At 38.9% G+C, this 21,532-nt stretch overlaps 1 protein-coding gene across 1 annotated transcript in view; it reads right to left on the reverse strand.

Moving 5' to 3' along the window:
• RARB (retinoic acid receptor beta) overlaps positions 1-21,532 on the reverse strand; it is a 516,441-nt gene that overhangs the window by 368,963 nt on the left and 125,946 nt on the right. The gene's annotated exons all lie outside the window — the stretch shown is intronic.

The raw sequence follows: 21,532 nt of genomic DNA on the forward strand, positions 1-21,532 counted from the left end.
TAATAAGATCCTGCTGGTTTTTATTTTATTGGTATAACAATATATTAACCATGCTTCAGTGCATTCCACTTTCCTTTATAACTGTTAAATATGCACAAGTTATCGTTGACCCATCAAAGAAATAAGTAAAAAAGGAATCAATACTATTCAAGCATACTATGCTTTTTTAAAAATGTGACTTGTCCCAGGACAACCTGAACCCCAACTCTGGTTTTTAACAACAATATGGAGTTTTCACAATTTTTTGTAGTGATACATGATTAGCAATGTGCAATAGGGAATACTAGTGGATGCCCGAAGTAGAATTAAAGAAAATAGTTCAGTCATGTATATCTGTGTCTTCTATCCTCCAGCAGCAATCTCAAGAAAGCTGAGGTAGAAGGATTAAGTTACAGCAAATTAAGACCACTTTACTCTTGAAAGGGTATCCATACAGGGTTTAACATGCTTTAATTTATGCACATTGTTGGTTTGCCTTAACTGTCCGCCGTGTCCCCATGGAGACAATACCCAATTTTGCATGGAACTGTACTATCGGTACATGTAAATAGCAAATTAGATGCTTAATAGAACATTTGCCCATGATTCTGTTTTTTCTATGCAATTATCCATATGCCCATCTGTGAAAATCAGGTCCTAAATTTCACTGATGTAGGATAGTTTATGGTAAATTAAAACCATCAGACAACAGGATTCTTCCTACCTTGTTTTCAAGCTATGTTTTATGTTAATCTTTGTGGCAAGAGGAAGTCGTGCAACAAAAAATAAACAGGAAAGGAAATTGGTCTTTTTTTTAACAGATATGTCAGAAGACAACACTGTTGATGCTATACAAATAAACACTTTTGTTAATAAGAGTAAGAAACTGTAAAGATGTTCCAGAAGATTGCTGGCCAATGATGCCCATGTGTCGTGTTTATTGTTAATTGCTAAGGTGTTTTGCACTATGAGAAAATGTACGTATGTAAAGAGTTTCAAAACCAGCGCTGAAGCAGTATTTATAAAAGCAGAGTCATACTGGAGAGGACACGCCCATATGGAGGTTATTGGGCCAACACAGAAGATAACATATAGTGAATGGACAAAAGGCCAAGAGGCAATCAGAGGGAGACATATAAAGAAAAAAGTATTTACCCATTGTGACCTCAAGATCATCTTCATAAGTAGTTGGTAACACAAGGGGGTTGGTAAGGCAAAGTAAGTTCTCATGCAAAAAATTATGAAGCAAGATGTGCAAATCAACATTAATAGAACAGGACGCTTTTCAAGTTAGGAGCACAGGAGTTACAGATTCATCAACAGTAATACTTTCCTCTGTCCAACTTGCAGAAGAGCCCATAAATCAAGAACTGGAATCTTTAAGAACTTAGCAATTTTTAAGACCACAAAAACTCTTGGTAAAATTAAAATGATCTTGCCTCAGACACAAATGTTTCAATAAGCTATGGCCTTTGTTTTTAAGGGTTTTTCCCCCTCCAGAATGAGAGTCTTTTGCTGTTTACAGCACTCACCTGACTAAATGATACGCTCATTCTGGATATCAGCCAGAGAAGGGGGAGGAAGAAATGACAGCAAATACATTATTCTTGTAGTTAAACTAAAGTGTTGCAAGAAGTAGAGGCATATCTCCGGACTGTACTGTTCTTCTCCGCTCATGCTTTCAGAATCAGATCGGTCATTCAGCCAGGGAAGAACTCCCTCTTATGGGTAAGCCATAGGGTAAATTTCCTGTCTGAAATAAACACTAGAGGAGTGTCCCAAACAGTCTTTACAAACATGTTAACTACCTCTAGTTTACTGAAAATCAATTAACTAGAACAATGGTTTTCAACCTGTGGTCTGTGGACCCCTGAAGGTCTGCAGATTATGTCTAAGGAGTCCGCAAATGGTTGCCGTTATCATAGAACAGTGGTTTTCAACCTGTGGTGTGCCGACCCCTGGGGGTCTGCAGACTATGTCTAAGATTTCCAAAGGGGTCCACACCTCCATTTGAAATTTTTTAGGGGTCTGCAAATAAAAAAAGGTTGAAAACCACTAAACTAGAGAAATAACCTCTAATGTATGCATATCCTTTATGAACTTGGTTATTGTTTGATGACTAAGCTGACTGACTCAGTCCAAATAAGCCTGAGATAATGTTGGTAGGTTAGGAAAAGAATCCTTGTAACCTATTTTGTAGTGTAGCCACTATTTATAACACAGATGCACAATTCTGGGTTATTTAGATCTTGGGCTACTCCAGGATGTCCAAGTAGCAGCTGCGGTCATGGGTACTTTTTTCCACTTTTGCCTGAAAAGAAGTGTGTGATCATTCTTCTCCAATGCAGACCCTGACCCCCAATTACAGTCTCCTTTGTCAACCAGAGATGCACTCTATATGGGCCACAGCTGGAGACCATGAGTGAAGAATTCTGCCACTTAGAAAATGGAGTATTATGTGGAATTTCCCCCGATGTTCTGTGCCGACCGCCAATAGGTTTCCAGGCGGAATTTCTTGGTTTTGTCTAGTAAAACCTTAATTGCGTTGGGCCCTATTTACTGGATAGACACCCTCTCTCTGCCACATTACTCCAGTTGTGATCAGGTGAGGTGCTCAAGCTGAAACTCTCTTGCTGCAGATCAGAGAGAGCTGCAGGCAGGGTATTCTCCATTTGCGGTCCTCTACATTGCACCTCACTGCCTGCCTTGGTCCACTGGAGCCTGCATTTGTGAATCCTCCAGGCACATGAAGCCCACCTTACTCCACAAGCTGAGGATTGGAAACATTTGGGGTTATCCTCATTATTTTTTCTCATGAATATATATGTTTCTGTCATGGTGGGATGAACCATCCTTTATACAGTAATCTACTGCTATTTGTAACGTTTGTTAATTTATTGTAAGGGTATCCAGACCATAGATGGAGTCACTTTAACTGCCTTTATAAAATTAAATAAATAAAAATAAATAGGAGTTTTATCCTCTATGTAATCCTAACCAGCTGTGACTGAACTCCTTATAAACTGGTTTTTCAGGCTGGCTTCCTAATGAGAAGCAGGCCAGGATTTTGAGATGGTCTGACAAGAAATAAGTTTTTGTATTGTCATTCTTCAGAAGAGGAATCATTTGAGTAATCATTATTTCTTCCCCTACCGTCTCCTATCTTCATCCCTGCTTATTAGCCATGACCCAGTGTCTGACAGATTTTTGTACAGGTAATGGAAATTCAGCAGATGTGCAGCCCATCTTTGGGACTGCTTCAATGAACCCAAGCTTCTACTGAAAAATGTGTTTCATTTTTTAAATAACACCTATTTGCCTGTAAGACCACCTGCTGCCATTCTACCACAGGAAAATGACAAGAATTAACAGAGCAACTATATGTTTATACATCTGTATCCATGCATCTTTTACAACAACTGTGGAACCAAGGTGCAAACTGCTCACTGTGCCATGCAATACAGCCTGTGACAGATGTCCTGGAGAAGGAGAAACAGAAGGGCTCTCCTGGTGATGACAGTGTGCCACTACTACATACCGTCAAGCAGATGATCCAATCTCAGGAACAAATTGTGGCTTTGCATTCACTAGTTACAGACAGATATCAGAGGTCTCATTCTACAACAGCAAGACAATGAACACTGGACATAAAATGTCACAATGTACTTACTGCAGTTCTACCACTGTCTTGATCCTCATGCTCGTAGCAATCTCCCTCTTCTTCGGAGTAGATTTCCTTCCCATAAGGAAACTAATTAATGGCTCTTCCAGGTGGGAAGTGACAGGAGAGTCTATAAATTAGGGTTTTCCCCCACTACTTCTCTCTTGTTCTTAAGGATTCTCTAACATGGAATTAAAGAAGATGGAAGGCAGCAGTTTAGAAACAGAACAAGTAGGTTTTCCTTCACTAGGCGCTAAACTAGAGGGCGGGGGTCTTCCTTAAATGAATATCAAATCCATTCTAAGCTTACTATGGACAATTTATCTTTGGTAGAAACTTGAATTATGGTTTAACTAGCTCTCCCTCAGAGGCTGTGAATCACCAGAGGGCTCCTTAAACTTGTCCACCTCAAGTTTGCCAGAAAGGGCTCAAGTAAGCCTCGGGAGAAATCTTTCCTGGTAGGAGATGGAGGGGTAATGAAGGTTACCTAACAGGCATTATGTGGACAGTTTGGGAGCTGGCAGTGCTACTAAATGGAGAAGGTCTTATCACATTCCTGAAGCAAGAGCCAAAAGGGCAAGCGGTTTTTGTAGAAAGGAGGAAGACCCTCTCTCCACTGGGTCTTCCATGACTGGATCTACTCATTGTCAGAGAAGTGACTGGACATGGAGTTTGGGTTAAAGGCAAAGCAGTCAGCCAATGCCACTTTTTTCCTGAAGTGAAGGAAATCTGCAAGGCAGCTGTAGTTCGGAACATACAGAGACAGACTGCACTGTAAAAAGAAGGAGCTCTCTCCATGTACCCACTAGTCATGGAGTTCAGACAAAAAGAGTCAGTGAAGAGAAGCGAAGCTCTATTTCTAACAGATTCCCAATACATTATTTTTGGTATGAACTTCAGCTTTCGCCACCTGACAATATTTAAAGGGCATATGTGAAAAATAATGTGGTTTATAACATCAATTATTAAAGAAGAATGGTAGAAATGGTAGAAATTAAAGGAGAATGGTAGAAATGGTCTACTTGCCTCTCTCATTCAACATAATTCATAATTAAACAAGCTTTTTTGAAATCTAATATTTTACAAAAACATAAAAGAAGTCTAAAAAAAAATCTAAGATACAAAGAAAAGTTGCTTTGAAGCCAGTGTGACATTTGAGTCCTGTTTCCATTACTAATGCGAAGTGCAATACTGAGATAAAAGATGGCCAAGCAAAGACCAATAGCTTCTTTCCAGAACTCCTTCAGGCTTTTGTGCCTTTCTGAACAGTACAAAGCCTTGAAACCACAAGACACAGTCTTAAAGTCCTTCTCTGCTTCCAGTAGGTTATTTAATTGTCAAGTCATCCTTCTTCTAACCTCAATCCCATCTATACGGAGCCAGCTCTTAAAGTCCTTCTTCTCCATTCCAGTCTGTCTTGAAGCAGGTTATTTAATCAACAACCTACCTCTTATTACTTGTGTAAAGGAAGAGAAATTTCTTATTTCAGGATCCTAAAAACAGATTAAACGTAAGTGCTTTTTTTCATGGGCTAGCAGGTAATTTGCTTAAATACTATACACTTTTTGTCAGATTTTGATAGAAAATAAACTCATCCACCAGTGAAATATTTATTAATAATAGAAGAAAACTGGCTCTGGACACAAGATAACTTGATGAAAGTGCAAGAATAATGGATGTGGAATGTGATCAACTCCAAATAAGAAAGGAGATTAGAACATTTTATTCAAACGCTACAGATCAAGGCTTTGTATTTCAAAAAGTAATCCTTTCATTTATCAAAAAATTTGTTTTCTAGGACGGGGTTCTCAATCTTTTTCTTTCTGAGCTCCCCTCTCCCCACGTTATAAAAATTCCATGACCCACCTGTACCACAACAACTGTTTTTCAGTAGATTAAAAGACAGGGCTGGCATTAGGAAGTAGCAAGCAGAGCAACTGGCCAGAGCCCCACACCATAGGGGGCCTGCAAAGTTAAATTGCTCGGCTGGAGCCCCAGGCAATGGGGCTCGGGATTCGGCTTTCTGCCCTGGTCCCCAGTGAGCCTAATGCTGGCCCTGCTCTCTGGTTTATTTTGGTGGACCCCCTGAAACCTGCTCGCGGTCCATCAGGGGTCCAGGACCTCTGGTTGAGAACTGCTGTTCTAGGAGATATTACAAAATAGGGAAATTAGGTACCGGGCATAAAGAGAGAGACAAGCCTGTGTACTGTACAATGAAAAAAATGAAATCATTGGTTCACACTGGAGTAAATCTTTTAACTACTGTCATAGGCAGAGCCTATACAGTTTAAACTGCCAAACAGAGTTTATGTACCGATTAGTGGAGATTATGTAGAGAGGTAGTGCCATTTTTAAAAAATACAATATTATTACGAAGAACCCCTAGAAGTTCATATGAAGATGGTCTCTATTTCAGAGACAGTAAAATCACTGAGGCACATCATCACAGCAATGACTTACTACTCCTGCAGGAGTCAGTGGAGTTGAGCTAAGCATCGTTAATGCCCTCCCCACCAAGTGGATGTGTGAGATACAGTTTATAACTTGTAGGTTTTTATTAGATTTTGAATATAGTGTTAACACATCTGCATAATTTGTCATCTTCTCCAGCCTCTCTCACAAATTGTGATATATTAAAAACACCTACACATTTAATATTTGAGAAGTTTTTACTTCTTGTCAATTCTAATAATACCAGAGGTGGCTATAAATCTTTGTCATGCTTTGGGGAAAAGTCACTTTCACAATCCAACTACATGCATGGGAGGATATTAAATATTGAATCATGCCATTGAGACGTTTGAGTTGGTGTGTCTCAGGAGTTGTTAAAATATATGTCCAGTGTTTTAATCAGTGTAAGACTATTTATCTTCATTAGGATTATTTATAACTGAAGCAGGTTGTAGTTTCTGAAGCTTTCAAACACAAACTGCTGATACTACCTCCAGTAGCACTAAAATGTTTTTGTTTGAATAAAGAATATTTGTAAATCATACTTAACTGTCTTTATAATACAATATAAAATATTCAACTAGAACTTTAACAACACTTTTGTACAAATACTTCAGAGATAGATTTAGTAACATATATCAACAGCCAGCACAACTGACTTGGGGAAAAATGAATAGATTTTTCCCATTTCTGTTTTATCCACAAGCATCCATAATTTCAACCCCCTCATCCTACTCCATCCCACCCAACCAGAATCCACACAGTATAACGGTACATGCATCTTACTCAATACCACATTCTCTGCCATGTTTTCCCCTATGCCTGGAATGTCCTCCTCAATGCAAACTCCTCCCTTTACTGTACATCCGTACTCAAAACCTACGTAGTCCTACAGTTATGACACTAACTCCCACAGCGTGCTAATAAAATCTAACTTTAAAAACAAAAGCAACCAACAACTCTGTGACACAAGCAATACCAGAACCTTATTTCGTGTAAGCCTGCCTCTCCCTCATTGAGTATCAATTTCCATGCGTCAAGTCATAATTCAGTTAGGCCTGATCCTGCAACAACTCACACAAGCAATCCCTATTCACATGAACAGTGCAATTAGTCACATTAGTGTTTGAAAGTTCGTGCCATGAACCTGTAAAGTCCCTAGTAAAAAAACCCTTTAGGCCAGGTCTTCAGCTTGCATAAACTGGTCTAGCTCCACTGATTTCAATGGAGCTATGCCAAATTAGACCAGGTAAGGATCTGACCCTATGTCTTTAACCCCACCTCAGCAGTTAGGAGACAGTGGAGATCACCTCTTAATAGCCAGTGAGCAGGTCCATACGTTAGCATATACATTTGAGGTTGAATTTTGCACCTGAGATGTTCATTCACAGTATAGATGTTGGCTCAAAGAAAATGTGTAATTTTTAAGCCAACCACAGGATTTTTAGGAGTCGGACACAGATTTTTTGAATGTCTGAGGTTGGCAAGGATGTGTTTCACAGCCCTGAATCTGGAAATTTGATCATCATATGGGGCAATCAGTCTCTGTGGTATAAAGGAGACAATAGCAGTTTCTTTCCTCAACCTCAGTCCGATAAGCAAGAATTTTACAGACACTGCAGACCGCAGTTATTAGGCTCTCTCTGGCTGATAATTTTGTTCCAGAAATCAGCTAGGGAGACGGAGAAAGGGGCTATGAAACTAGGGAGCCAGGTAGCTTGGAAATGAAAAACTATTACAATTTCACCACCTCCTCTCCACATCATTTAAAAGCCCAGAAAAGAATAAAAGCAGATGTGGGTGAAAGTGTCCATATAAGAAGTCTAAACCACAAGGGCACCCTACAGCAGATTGATGATGAATGGAAGAGCCCTCAATAGCATACTGGTGATTGATGAGAGTCTCCACGCAGCAGAACAGTGTAGGAGAGAAAGCACCCTGCAGCAAATTGGCAGTGAGGAGTGAAATGACAGGTAGCAAACCAATGACAGGGTGTGCAAAAAGTTTCCATTAACCACAATTTTTTAAACCTGGCTGATAGGAGAACACACCAGTTCCCTCCACCCACAAACACAAAAGACTTAATTCAAGCCTAGAGCTTCATTAACAATGCAACCACTCACAGAATTGGCAATAATAGAGCACGAGATGTTGGGAAATGCTTTGCATGAACTCCCTGCATTCCTGTTGATTCCACAACTAGAATTTGGAGGGATAAAGGTCTAATGTCTGTTTATGTCCCAACTTGAGCTTTCCGCGGAATAATACTATCTATTGGCCTCCAAAATCCCACACATAAGCAGGTATGAAATATGCATGGAGCCACATCTGTTCCTTCTATCCTACCTTCAACTGCTTACACGAATAAAAAGTCTGTAGATATTTGTACATGCATCAGGCTCAACTTCATTTAATGTTTAAAAATTAAAATCCATTTTTGAACAAATAATGTGATGTCTTATACTTAATTTATTTGATATACACATGTTCACAAGCTATGTATCAAAATCACACTTTTTAAGGTATACTAGCCAATAAATACAATAACTAATGTGTGTTCAATTATCAGCTTTATGCATATTAAAGAAAAACACACAAGCATATTTAATCAAAAATCAATTAAAACAAATATAGGCTTTGTACTATAATTTGAGGATATAGCCATTATTATTATTATTTACCTATTTGTACTGAGGGAACAGGATCAAAGGGCAGGATCCCACTGTGCTAGATAATGTACAGACATCTATCAAAATATCCCTCTAATAGAATCTAAAATCCAAAATTAATCCAAAATAAGCATTTAGTTGTTTTGTTTTGGTATTGTAATTTTTAAGCTAAATATTGTAACCACTAAAATCAGATTTAATAGGAAAACTCAAAAAATTGCCCTCCTTTCCCATCTTCTTCCTGTTGACATCTACTTTCAACCAGATCTGATTCTCAGGCATTATCAATACGTACATTTAAGGATCATCTACACAAGGAAGTTGCACCAATTTAATGGTAAGGAATTGATTTATATTGATTTTGCTCAAAGCACTTTTAATCCAACTTTAAGAGTGTCCACCCAGTGGGATTCCAACAATTTTACTTAAACAGTTTCTAAACCGATATAAAAGTCTGTACAAGTTGTGTGTGTGTGTGTGTGTGTGTGTGGACAAGACCTAAGACCATGAACTTGCAGAGAGAACCACACAGGCAAGGCACTAAAGCTAAATTGAACCCCAATCAGTTTTATCATGTGGTTCCCTGTACAGGAATAAAATGCTGAGAATTAAATAGCACATTCATAAGTGTACCTCAACATGGATTGGAAGGGTGGGATTTTCAAAAGCACTCAGTATTGGCCTGTCTCTGCTCCCAATGAAGTCTCTGCAGGGGCAGCAGTCAAGTCAATGCCAAGCACTTTTGAAAATATTATTCTAAACGTTTTCTTTCATAAAAATATTTTTCTTGATCCTTTGAACTGAATACAGTGGGCTACTGAGGGTTGAACATTCTTCTTGCCCTTATCTGCACCCCCTACAAACTTATGCAAAAGCTAGAGACCATTTGGTCTTGTGAGAAAATAAAACATATAGGACAAAGATAATGAGATATGAAATATAGCAGACCTATGTAAATCTAGGTATGTGCTACTTAAATCTACACATATTACTGAATAGCACACGAATAAATATACATTACCCCCCTCTTCCCCTCCCCCCACCCAGTAAAAGTAATCTCATAAAGGAGCTCTGAATTTTGAATGATACGTAGCTGAAAGAACACAGAAACATTGTGGAATTCAGCTGTAGACCATAACCCATTGAATTTACATAAATGTATACAAGGTTGTAATAACCCATGGAGTTCATTGCTTTAACTGATTTCTAGCGTGTACAAAATTCACATGGCTATATTTTTTTTAGTTAGGATTAAATTTACTCCAGTGAAGAGAGCTTACACAAAGCTTCCCATACTATTTAAATTCCCATTGAAATCAAGAGGAGTTAGGCACTGAGGTGCTTTTAAAAATCCAACTAAGTATCTACTGCCATCTTTAGGTGCTTAAATACCTTTAAAAATTTGGCCCTTAAGAGCCTTTGTCTCACTGACAGTCATGCTATTTCAAGGGGGATCCCATGTCACTTTTGAAAATAGAAAAGGAGTACTTGTGACACCTTAGAGACTAACCAATTTATTTGAGCATGAGCTTTCGTGAGCTACAGCTCACTTCATCGGATGCATACTGTGGAAACTGCAGAAGACATTATATACACAGAGACCATGAAACAATACCTCCTCCCACCCCACTCATCTCATTTGAGCTCATGCTCAAATAAATTGGTTAGTCTCTAAGGTGCCACAAGTACTCCTTTTCTTTTTGGGAATACAGACTAACACGGCTGTTACTCTGAAACTTTTGAAAATGGGATTTAAGCTCCTAACTGACTTAGGTGCCTTAGGAAATTTTATCTTTCAAAATGTGCTTAGGTTGCATTAAAGTCAACAGAACTTTAGCACGTACTTAACCATGCCTAGACACCCTTAAGGACTGTACTGAATTGGGGCCTTAAATCCATACATGCTGCTGTGTTGGTGCAGGAAGCCTCCTCTGCTATAGAATGAATTTCGCTCCTACCAAATAAAACATTAGTTTAAAATAAAGAAATACTGTGAACATGTTTTTTTTAAATACAACTGCATTTCAATTTATTTTTAATGGAATCTAAATTATATCTTTTCAAATCACATGGACTTAAATGTAATGTCTGCCCATTTTCATTCCACTCGGTGATCCTCAGCTAAGCACTGAAATGTAAAATCCTGTCAACACTTTACTTCTTCATCTTAAACTGCAATTGTAAGAAAACATGACCTAAATGGTTTGAAGTAAGTCCTCTTTGTATCATACTTTTAGTTCTGCATAGAACCTAATGGTATGAGCTCAAAAACAACTGGAGGTCAGCACAGCACAATATTAGTCACACAAGTGCTTCTGCCAATGGAAAATGAAGGAAAATGACATTACACTACAAGGCTGCTGTATACTGTACTGTATAGGGTGAAAAGAGACCCTGCCATTCTACAGAGGAGAAGCATGTCAAGTAGGCAATAGTTTTATTACAGTGAAATTGCATTTACAGTGAAGTTTTTGTGAATGGAAAAAAAACCCCAAACAGTTTACTATGGGCCTGATCTAAAGCTCACTGAAATCAATGGTAGTCTTTCTTTTTATTTCAATGGGCTCTGAATCAGATCCTGTATGAGAATCCACTATATGATTAAAGAAAGTGATGTGTGATGAAATCCAGACCCTACTGAAGTCAATGTGAGTTCTGTCACTGACTTCAGCTGGGCCAGGATTTTACCCATGATATCCATATGTTCTATAGAGTGACGGAAGACTAAAGAATATAGGATTGCCAATTCATCACCCTTTCACAAGCAAAAAACTGAGTGAAAATTACTCAGATAGCAAATAAATCTGTTTGCAAATGAGAAGAAGAACAAGCACCCAGGGAAGAATATTTACTTTCAAATTTCTAATAATTTTACAAACAGAATATATATAAAATTACATATTATATGAAATATGGTGCTAGACATTTTTTAAATATTTAGGCATCACCTTTGAAAGGAAAACAAGTTAGAAGAAACTGTATTGCTGATCTTCTTAGCCTTGTGTTTTAATGAAGTTCTCAAGTATTAACTACCATGAAATCATCAATCTTCAGAAACATTTTAAAAGAGATAAAGAAGAAAATTTAAAAAGTTAATGCAAAACTAAAATATATAGTCTGAAAGTTGAAATTACTAATCTAATAGTGTCCCTTTTAAGAGTGATATATCTTATTTGAATTTATAATCACGTCATTCACATTTTCCTGAGAAACCACCTTTAAATTTGTTATTTACCACTTTAATAGCTGCAGACAGAATGTACATTTTTATTGTATGGTCTGGTCTCGAGTTTTGACATGTGCTTCTCATATCAAGTTTAGTATTTCAATGGGAAAACTGTCTCGTGAGGCAGGCACACTTGTTATGTTTAAAAGCTGTGGTGAGACCATTCCTGGTTCCCCTCTGAGCTAAAGGGTTTCAAAGTAATACTCCAGTTAATCAATGATGGAAAATTCTGTAGAAGTGCTTATGACATTCACATTAATACTAACTAAGGTCAGTGTAAGTAATGGCATTACAATAAATACCAGAAGAATCAGTGAATATTACTTTATTATTGTAAAGATTTATCTTTTTAAGTGTACAGTATGACCTGCTTCAATACCCACTGAAGTCAAAGGAAAGATACCTGTATGGTTTTTACTCTGTAGGGGATAAATGTTCGCAGGTGGTGTCAATATTTGCAACCGCAAACAATGTCTACTTTTATTTTTGTGCAATAAGTAAAACATGAACAGCAAAGTGATGGTCACAAAAACGTTTAAAAAAAATAAGGGCAACAGTGAGCCTGGTATATCTGCAGCCTTCTGAACCAAGCAGACTGTAGAAGGATGTGTATGCTGGCTCTCCTGCATGCTGAACTTAAGGTCAGTCTACCTTGGAGCCACATACCTGATAGGAATTCCCACACTCAAAGCCTTGTCTCCTTAGTGTTGGGACTCCTTCTGAGACCTCTTTCCAGTCAACTTTCCAAGAACTCAGCTCAGCTCCAGCCTTCGTCACTCAGGTATCTTTATTTGGCATACAGTAGTGCTACGCTGAGTTGATCAGATTCAAACGCAGGAGGGATTGATGCAGGCTGCATCACAGCTGCAAAATTACACAGAAACCTTCTCCCTTTATATAAATTACACCTCCCACTGAATTTACAATACACTGAATCAACTTTTTTGGCTTGGCTTGGCTACTTTTCAGGAACCAATCCCTGTGCAGCATGTGCTGTCCATGCTTCAACTTCCTCTTTTCCTCATCTCTACATTCCTACCTTATTTTGTCCCTTGTTATCTAGTTCATAGTAAATAGTTCCCTGCATGTTGTCCCTCTTATCTTAGTTGCCTCAGACATTCTCTGTTCTAAGTGAGAGGTTGGATTACCTTTGGCACTCCTAACACAATGTTACAGTGACAGGGCTTCCCATTCCCCAGATCACCTTTTTTGTTATGGTGAAAATGGGTGCCTGTTAGCCCCCAACGGACCCTTCTTTTTCTCCCTGAGCAACAGAATTAAGCTTCAAGAGAAATAAGTGCCATCTTCAGGAGATCATGATCCCTATACAATTCATCCACAGAATAAGTCAGGCCCATGCCCCCAGTATTAGAGGGGCCTGCACTGCTAAGTTTATTTCCATGACCCAATTGCTATATACAACAAGCCATTAGTGTTCATAGGCAGTTATGTAACCACTGACTGGCATTATATAGCCATTAGTGAAGGGGAAGGAACTCTTTGGAGTCAGAAGCAATCAACATGGTTCCATACAACTTTGAAAGCAAGCAGAAATTCGGTCAACCAGAGCAACATTCCAGGAAGCAGCTTATATCTGGTAGGGGCCCAACATAGATTATTTACTGTGTTACGAACTGCCATCCCATAGCTCGCTAAGGAGTCAAGTAGCTGGGTCAGGTAGTAAGCAGATACACATAGGAGAAGTATTGTCTATCTGAGGCTGCTGCCCCTACTCCTGAATCCCCACCTTGGAGCAGTGAACCACACCAATTCCACTGCCTAGAGCTTCTGCAGCCAAGGAAATAGGGACAGAATTAATCCCTCAATCTTAAGTAATTTCTACAGTGAGCAAACAGTTCTTAGACAGCACAATGTGAGTCATGTGTCTGTTTTTTAAAATAAATAATTGCATAAAATTGTTAAACATACTTGCATGTCACAAAAACAAAATTTTAATTTTTTAATAGAAAATATTTTTTTAAACAAGAGATGTAATTTAAACACTTGTTTTCTGAAAGTCATACTCTAATTTGTTCAGTGTTGAAATTGATTTCCACTGTTCTTTAAAAATATAAATTAATAGTAATAATCCAGAGGATTACGGATCAGAGGTTAGTGCACAACCTTTTAATGAGCAAAGTATTTAAAGACTGATGACACAGTATATTTTTTCTCTTCAGTAATTTAGTACAGAAGTTCACATTGATTGCTTAAAAGACCATTCGATTTTATTTCTTATATTTAATTGTTCTTACTGACTGATTAATGGTTGCCTGGAGAAAGTAAAAGATTATTTTATTCATTTGGCATCATTAAAAACACTTTCAGCCTAACTCACTCATTCACATGCACTCTACATGCCCTTCATGTTTTCACAAAACTGTGCAGGTTATCTGTGTTTTGTGTAACATTAAACCTAAAATCCCACCAAGCTCTCTAACCTGAACTAAACCCCTCACAGTGCACAGAACAAAAAGGGGAGATTTTACCATTTCCAAAGAGCACTTATTCATATGACAAAGGAAAAACTATTGGCTTGCACAGAAATGTTTTGCCTTGTCTGACAATTTATCTTCTCTGAGAAGGGCCTGTCACCTGATCCCAGTCTTATTGGTTTAATCTCTTTAGCACTGTGATGAAGTTCAACAGCTCCAGCAAACAAGGGACAGCCTTAGGCCTCAAATTAGCAAAGCACTTTAAACATCTATTTAAACTCCTGCTTAAGTCCCACTAAAGTCAATGGGACTTAATTACATGCTTACAAGTTCAGAATATACTTATGTGCTTTGCTGAATTGGGGCCCTACTGGGATCACTCATCTAACTCAACTCCAAATCTGTTGTGAAAGATGCTCAAAAAAGGTTCCTGCTTCTCAGTCTATCGACATTGGGTAAAATCCTGGCTCCACTGAAGTTGACTCCCACTGACATCAATGGGGCCAGGATTTCACTCATGACATTCAGGGATTTTACCAGGAGATTTCCCTTTCCTCTCATCTTTTTTCAGTTCCTCCACTCTATCTCATTCTCCTCTACCACCCCTGACACACAGGGAGGCAAGGCAGGACACAACTCTGCTATGACATAAGTCTGCTTGATCTGTCTAAGAGACAGCCACATCCCCATGAACGGGTCTACAGGCTTATTCAGAGATGAGTGAGTAGATTCATAGTACAGGTAAATAGTCTTAAAAGCAAGGCAAGGTAGAACTCCATTTCCTCTGTGAACAAGACACTCTGCTTTTATCATTGGCATATGACCCCAGTCCCGCAGCACCTTTGGGGACACTCACTTCACTAATGCACCCTTGAAGTACACAGGCTGTCGAATAGTGGAAGTAAATGTGTGGCTACGCAGGTGATGTTGGCGAGAGGACTTTGGCTTCTTAGACAACGAGCTGATGCTCCAGGAAAGATAATTATTGTGCTGGGATGGGCTCCATCTATCAAACACTGGGAAGAGCGTCATCTGGCTAACCTGATAAGGGGAGCTTTAAACTAGGTTCTATGGGGGATGGTGACAAAAATCCAGTCAATGTCCATCTAGGCTCAAGTAATGAAGATAAGGGGAAGGGGCTAATTTCTGGAGAAGAGTCTAGAAATCACAAGTGCATTAAAAAGGCAAAAATAAAAGCAACAGGTCAGTCTGCAAAATATCTTCTATGCCTGGATACAAATGCAAGGAATATGGGGAACAAACAGGATGAACTCAAAGTCATGGTATATGAAGAAAATTAGGACTTAACCTGGCATCACAGAGACTTGATGGGACAACTCCCATGATTGGGGTATCAGCACTTAGGGATATAGCTTGTTCTGAAAGGATAGGTCTGGGAGGAAAAGGAGATGGTGTTCCGCTGTACGTCAAGAATCTATACACTTGCTCTCAGGTCCAAGGGGACGTGAGCGACAGACCTACTGAGTGTCTCTGGGTGAGGATAACATGGGAAAAGAACAGAAGCAATGTTATGGTGGGGGGTGTATTACAGACCACCAAATCAGGAAGAGGAAGTAGATGAGTCATTCTACAAGTAGGTAACAAGATTAGCTAACACACAAGCCACTATTAAATGGAGGAGTTTAACTTCCCTGATATCTGTTGCAAGACTATTGCAGCAATACATAATACATCCTGCAAATTCTTAGCATGTGTAGGGGACAGCTTTCTGATTCAGAAAGTTGAGGAAACAACTAGGGGGCTCACCCATTTTAGATCTGATTTTGACCAACAAGGATGAATTCAAGCTTGTAGTCACTACATGGGTAAGTTGACCTAAATTGTGTGACTCCAACTATGTGAATAACATAGCTGGAGTCAACATAGCTTAGGTCAACTTACCCTGGTGTCTTCACGACACTGAGTCGATGCGAGATGCTCTCCAGTCGACTTCCCTTATACTTCTTGGAGAGATGGAGTACAGGGGTTGACAGGAGAGCACTGTGCCATCAATTTAGCGGGTCTTCACTAGAGCTGATAAATCGATCCCTGCTGCATCAATTGCAGCATCATGAATCTCCCCGATAGTGGTGACCAGCCCTTAGTTGCGAACATGAAGGTAGTCAGGAACTTGGGAGGAAGTGATCATGATCTGACAGATTTCAAGATCCTATGGAAAGGAGGACACAGGAACAGCAAAACAAGGACACTAGACTTCAAAAAGGCATATTTCAACTGACTCAGAGAAATACTAGGCAAAGTCCCATGGAAAGACCAACTAGGAAGAAAAGGAGCTGAAGGGGGCTGGCAGTTCTTAAAAGATGTAATACAGAGGCTTAACATCAAGCTATTCTGATGCAGAGGAAAGATAACAAGAGTCACAGGAGGCCAATGTGGCTGCACAAGGAGCTTTTTAGCTATCTAAAAACCAAAAGGAACACATACAGGAAATGGAAGGAGGGAGATGTCACCAAGGAAGTATACATGGGAATAGCACAAGTGTGTAGGGAGAACATCAGGAAAGCCAAGGCCAAGAATGAGTTACAGCTGTCAAGAAACGTTAGAGACAAGAAGGGGTTCTTCAAATATGTCAGACAAAAAAAAGAAAGATTCAGGACAGTGTGGGTCCACGGTACAATGGAGAAGGTGAGCTGGTAACAGAAGATGATAGGCAGGCAGAGCTGCTCAAAGCCTACTTTGCTTCAGTCTTCTCACAAAAGATAAACTTTGATTGGACAACTAGTGAAGCTACCATAGACATTAAAAGGGAAGGGATACAGACTGGGATACGTAAAGAACATGTCAGAGATCTTCTGATAAATCTGAATGAATTCCAGTCAGTCGAGCTGGATGCTATTCACCCGATGGTACTGAAGGAGTTAGCTGAAGAAATCTCGGTGCTACTGGCAATAATATTTACAAACTCATGGATGACAGGAGAGGTCCCGGAAGACTGGAGAAGGGCTAACATAGTGCCCATCTTTAAGAAGGAGAAGCTGAGGAACTACAGACCTGTCAACCTGACTTCAATACCTGGGAAGCTACTAGAGTAATGTATAAAACATTCAATTTTCTAATAACTCGAGGATGAAAGGGTAATCACTAGGAGCCAGCATGGATTTACCAAGAACAAATCATGCCAAACCAGCTTGATTTCCTTCTTTGACAGGGTAACTGATTTGGTGGCTAGGGGAAATGTGATGGACATAATATACTTGGACTTCAGCAAGGCTTTTGACACAGTCTCACCTGACATTCTGATAAGTAAGCTGGGAAATGAGGACTTGACAGAACTGCCATTAAATGGATAAAAAACTGGTTAAACAACCACAAACAAAGAATAACTTATTAATGGAATGATGTTGGATTGGAGGGAGGTCTCAAGTGGAGTTCCACAGGTATTTGTTCTGGGTTCGGGTGTTGTTTAACATCTTTATTAATGACCCGGATGTCGGTATAGAGAGCATACTGATTAAGTTTGCAGATGACACAAAGCAAGGAGGGTTGCCAATACTTTGGAGGATAGAGCTAAAATTCAGAGGGATCTAGATAAATTGGTTACTCGGCTATAGACAACCAAATGAAATTCAACTAAGACAAAAGTAAGATGTTACACTTAGGGAAGAAAAACCAAATGCACAAATACAGAATGGGGAAAAACTGGCTTGGCAGCAGCACTGCTGAGAAGGATCTGGGAGTTGTGGTGGATCACTACCTCACCAAGAGTCAGCTGTTGCAAAAAAAGCAAATGAAATTTTAGGTTGCATTAACAGAGACATCGCATGCAGGTTACAGGAGGGGAGAGTACCGCTCTACTCAGTGCTGGTTAGGCCTCAGCTGGAGTACTGTGCCCAATTTTGATAACAAATATATAGAACAGATGTAGAGAAAACGGAAAGGATCCAAAGGTGAGCGACAAAGATGATCAAAGGGATGGAATGCAAGCCCTATAAGCAAAGGCTCAAGGAACTAGATATGTTTAGTCTGGAAAAGAGGAAATTAAGAGGACACATGACAGCAGTCTTCAGATACTTGAAAGGCTGCCATAAAAAAGATGGAGGAAAGTTGTTCTCTTTTACCACTGAAGCCAGAACAAGACGCAATGGGTTCAAACTAAGGCATTTAGATTAAATCTCAGGAAAAATTTCCTAACTGTAAAGAACAGTAGGACAATGGAACAGACTGCCTCGGGAGGTTGTGGAAGCTTCCTCACCGGAGGTTTTCAAAAGAAGGCTTGATAGTCATCTCTCTTGGATGGTTCAGACACAACAAATCCTGCATCTTGGCAGAGGGTTAGACTAGATGACCCTTGTGGTCCCTTCTAATCCTATGATTCAATAGAAGTAGTCAAGTGAATGGTCCTCTGACTGGGAAAGCATGCAGGAGTACACTTCAGTTCCCCCAGCCTAACCAGATCAACTTACCAGTTCAGTGATGGTGTCTACTGCCCTAGATGGTCCTTCTTTCAGCAACTATATTACTGTGGCGAAGAGCATGATTAGAAAAGCTTAAGAAAAAGGGATCAAAGTACATCCACAGTTCCAACTTTGACTGGGCAATTAGTGAGGTTACCATATCATAGACTGTGTCAAAAGCCTTGCTGTATCCAAGTATCCAACCTTTCCGATTCTTCTGACAGATCGCAGCAAACTAACTCAAAAAACCAACCATTACACGTAAATAAACAAAGAGCAGAAGAGATGTATAGATGTGTAAACATCCTCCTTTTCCTCCTTGATTGAGAGTGAAGAAGGAGTGTCACTGTGGTGCTGCCATTATCAAAGTACAGTTTCAAACACTACTACATTAATGTGCACTAGGAAACTTAGTGCACGCCAGCAGGGTCCACACAGTCCAGTTAGTGTAGGGCATATTAAGGTGCACTCGAATTTACACCCCTCTGGTGTGGACTAAAGTACTGTCTAGACAAGCCCTCAGTAATAACTATAGATTACTCAATAAAATCATAACACTTAGCGAGTGCCATGTCAATCTCCCAAGTATGAAATGATCGCTGTATTTTCCCTAGAATTAGCTCCTCACCCAAAAGCAAAAAAACTGCTTTTTAAGGTCTTAAAGAACATGCAAATGTTGAGGTAGTAATCACTTGTTGAACCCAGACAAGATATTCATACAGCTTCATATGGCTTCCATCACTGTAGAATCTGAACAACTAGCAATCTTTAATGTACATCCTCACAACCCCCTCGGGGTGAGATATGGGGAGTCGAGGCACAGAGAGATTATAGCTGAAATTTTCAAAAGGGGCCAAGGGATTTAGGTGCCCAGCTGCCAGTGATGGCTACTGCAAATTGGAAGCCTCATTTCCTAAGGGCCCTTTGAAAATTGTAGCCTGAATGGCATTCCCAATTTGACACAGGGAGTCTGTGGCAGAATCAGGAACTGAACCAAGATTTCACGAGTCCCAGTCCCATGCATTAACATTTTTTCCCTTTCCCAACTCCCCAAAGTCTGTCCATAATTCGGACTTTTTAAAATCATCATCAGCCATCAAGTCTACCTGATATAGTGGAGGTCCACCAAGTCTTAACTCCCACCGTCTTACTCTCATTCCTACTCAGACAGACCTCTATTGGTCAATTTCTGACCCCACTGAACTCAATGGGAGTTTTCCATTGACTTCCATAGGTCTAAGACTTCAGCCTCGGACTTCAATAGGCCTTGCGTGGATGACAAGCAACAGTATTTTGTGATAAATCACTAAGTAACATAAAAGATTACTTGTTTCGCCACTATATTTAAACAGTGCCAGAGACTCATTCAGGGAAACATTACAGATTTTCAATAACAGAGAAAAATATATTATTAGAGGGCTTTAATGACTGTTGTAAATAGCATTTCTTTCTCTCATCAAAATTTATTCATATGTATAATAAAGCCAAGTCTATGTTTTTTGTTAATGTTTTCCAAGCAGTATATTTTCATCTAGAAAGTCATCAGAATAAAATGGTATTGGTGAAACTTTAGTAAATAGGGGGAAAGTAATTAAAATTTCCCTTTTAAAGATAAAAATATAGAGTTTCTGAAGCTTAATTACATAGCTAAAACCAATACAATAACATATCTGTAATTTGCTTAAGCCATTATTGATTCAAATCAATGACTGAATACTGTTGCCCTAATAAGATTCACATCTAACATTTTTTAAGTTTCACAAATAGTTCACATGGTACATTTACAAATAAATCAATTAATATTGTCTGAAAGACCAATATATGCACAATATGAAAAACAGTTTTAGCTGTTTTATGCTCTCCACAGAACAGCTTTACCCTCTGATTAATTTTAATTTACTTTAAAGGATTTCATTGGACTGAAACTTTAATTAAAAAAGAAATGGAAAAGTCTATAAGGTCTGCATAGCATCAATTACTTTGACTTGATATCTTGCACTTCAACTACCCTTTGTACATATGGTTCCTGTTGAAATAATTGAAAAGTACTTCTGAACAATGTCACCCACACATCCACACTAAGAGCTAGAGGATATATTAACATTAAACTTCACTAATATTAATAAAGAAATAATTAATTCTTCATTATCTGTTTCTAAAATACATCATCAAACTCCTTCAGTTCAAACACAAATAAAACATTACATATGTCTGTCAGTGTAAAGGGTAATTATCATCATCATTATAATTTATACTGCTTTGTTATAAGTCTAATGTCTCATTTATTTATAAAGCTTCCTGGCTGCCATTTAAATAACCTCTCTGAAATATTAAAATATAATCTGGCTGTTACTAAGAAAACTCCCACATCCTCCCTCAACTACTCCCTTGTAAAATGTTGCCTCTAATTTACATTACACTTTCCTTAAAGGAACAGGCATCATTTACATTTCCATATTATAGTGCACCAGTAAAACATACTAAAACAATATTTTCTGTTAATTTATCTATAAAACATACATGCAGTGGGCTAAATTCAATCCCAATAAACGTGGCCATTAAAAAAAATCAATAGAATAAGGGATAATTGTGAGATACTCAAAGAAGTTGCCCCATGGACCAATTATAAAGGGCCAGATTCAAAGACCACTGAAGACAGAGAAGAGACTCCCGCTCACCTCCAATAGTGGTTTTGG

The sequence above is a fragment of the Lepidochelys olivacea genome, assembly GCF_965140295.1.
Source record: "Lepidochelys olivacea isolate rLepOli2 genome assembly, chromosome: 2".
In the NCBI taxonomy this organism is placed as follows: domain Eukaryota; kingdom Metazoa; phylum Chordata; order Testudines; family Cheloniidae; genus Lepidochelys; species Lepidochelys olivacea.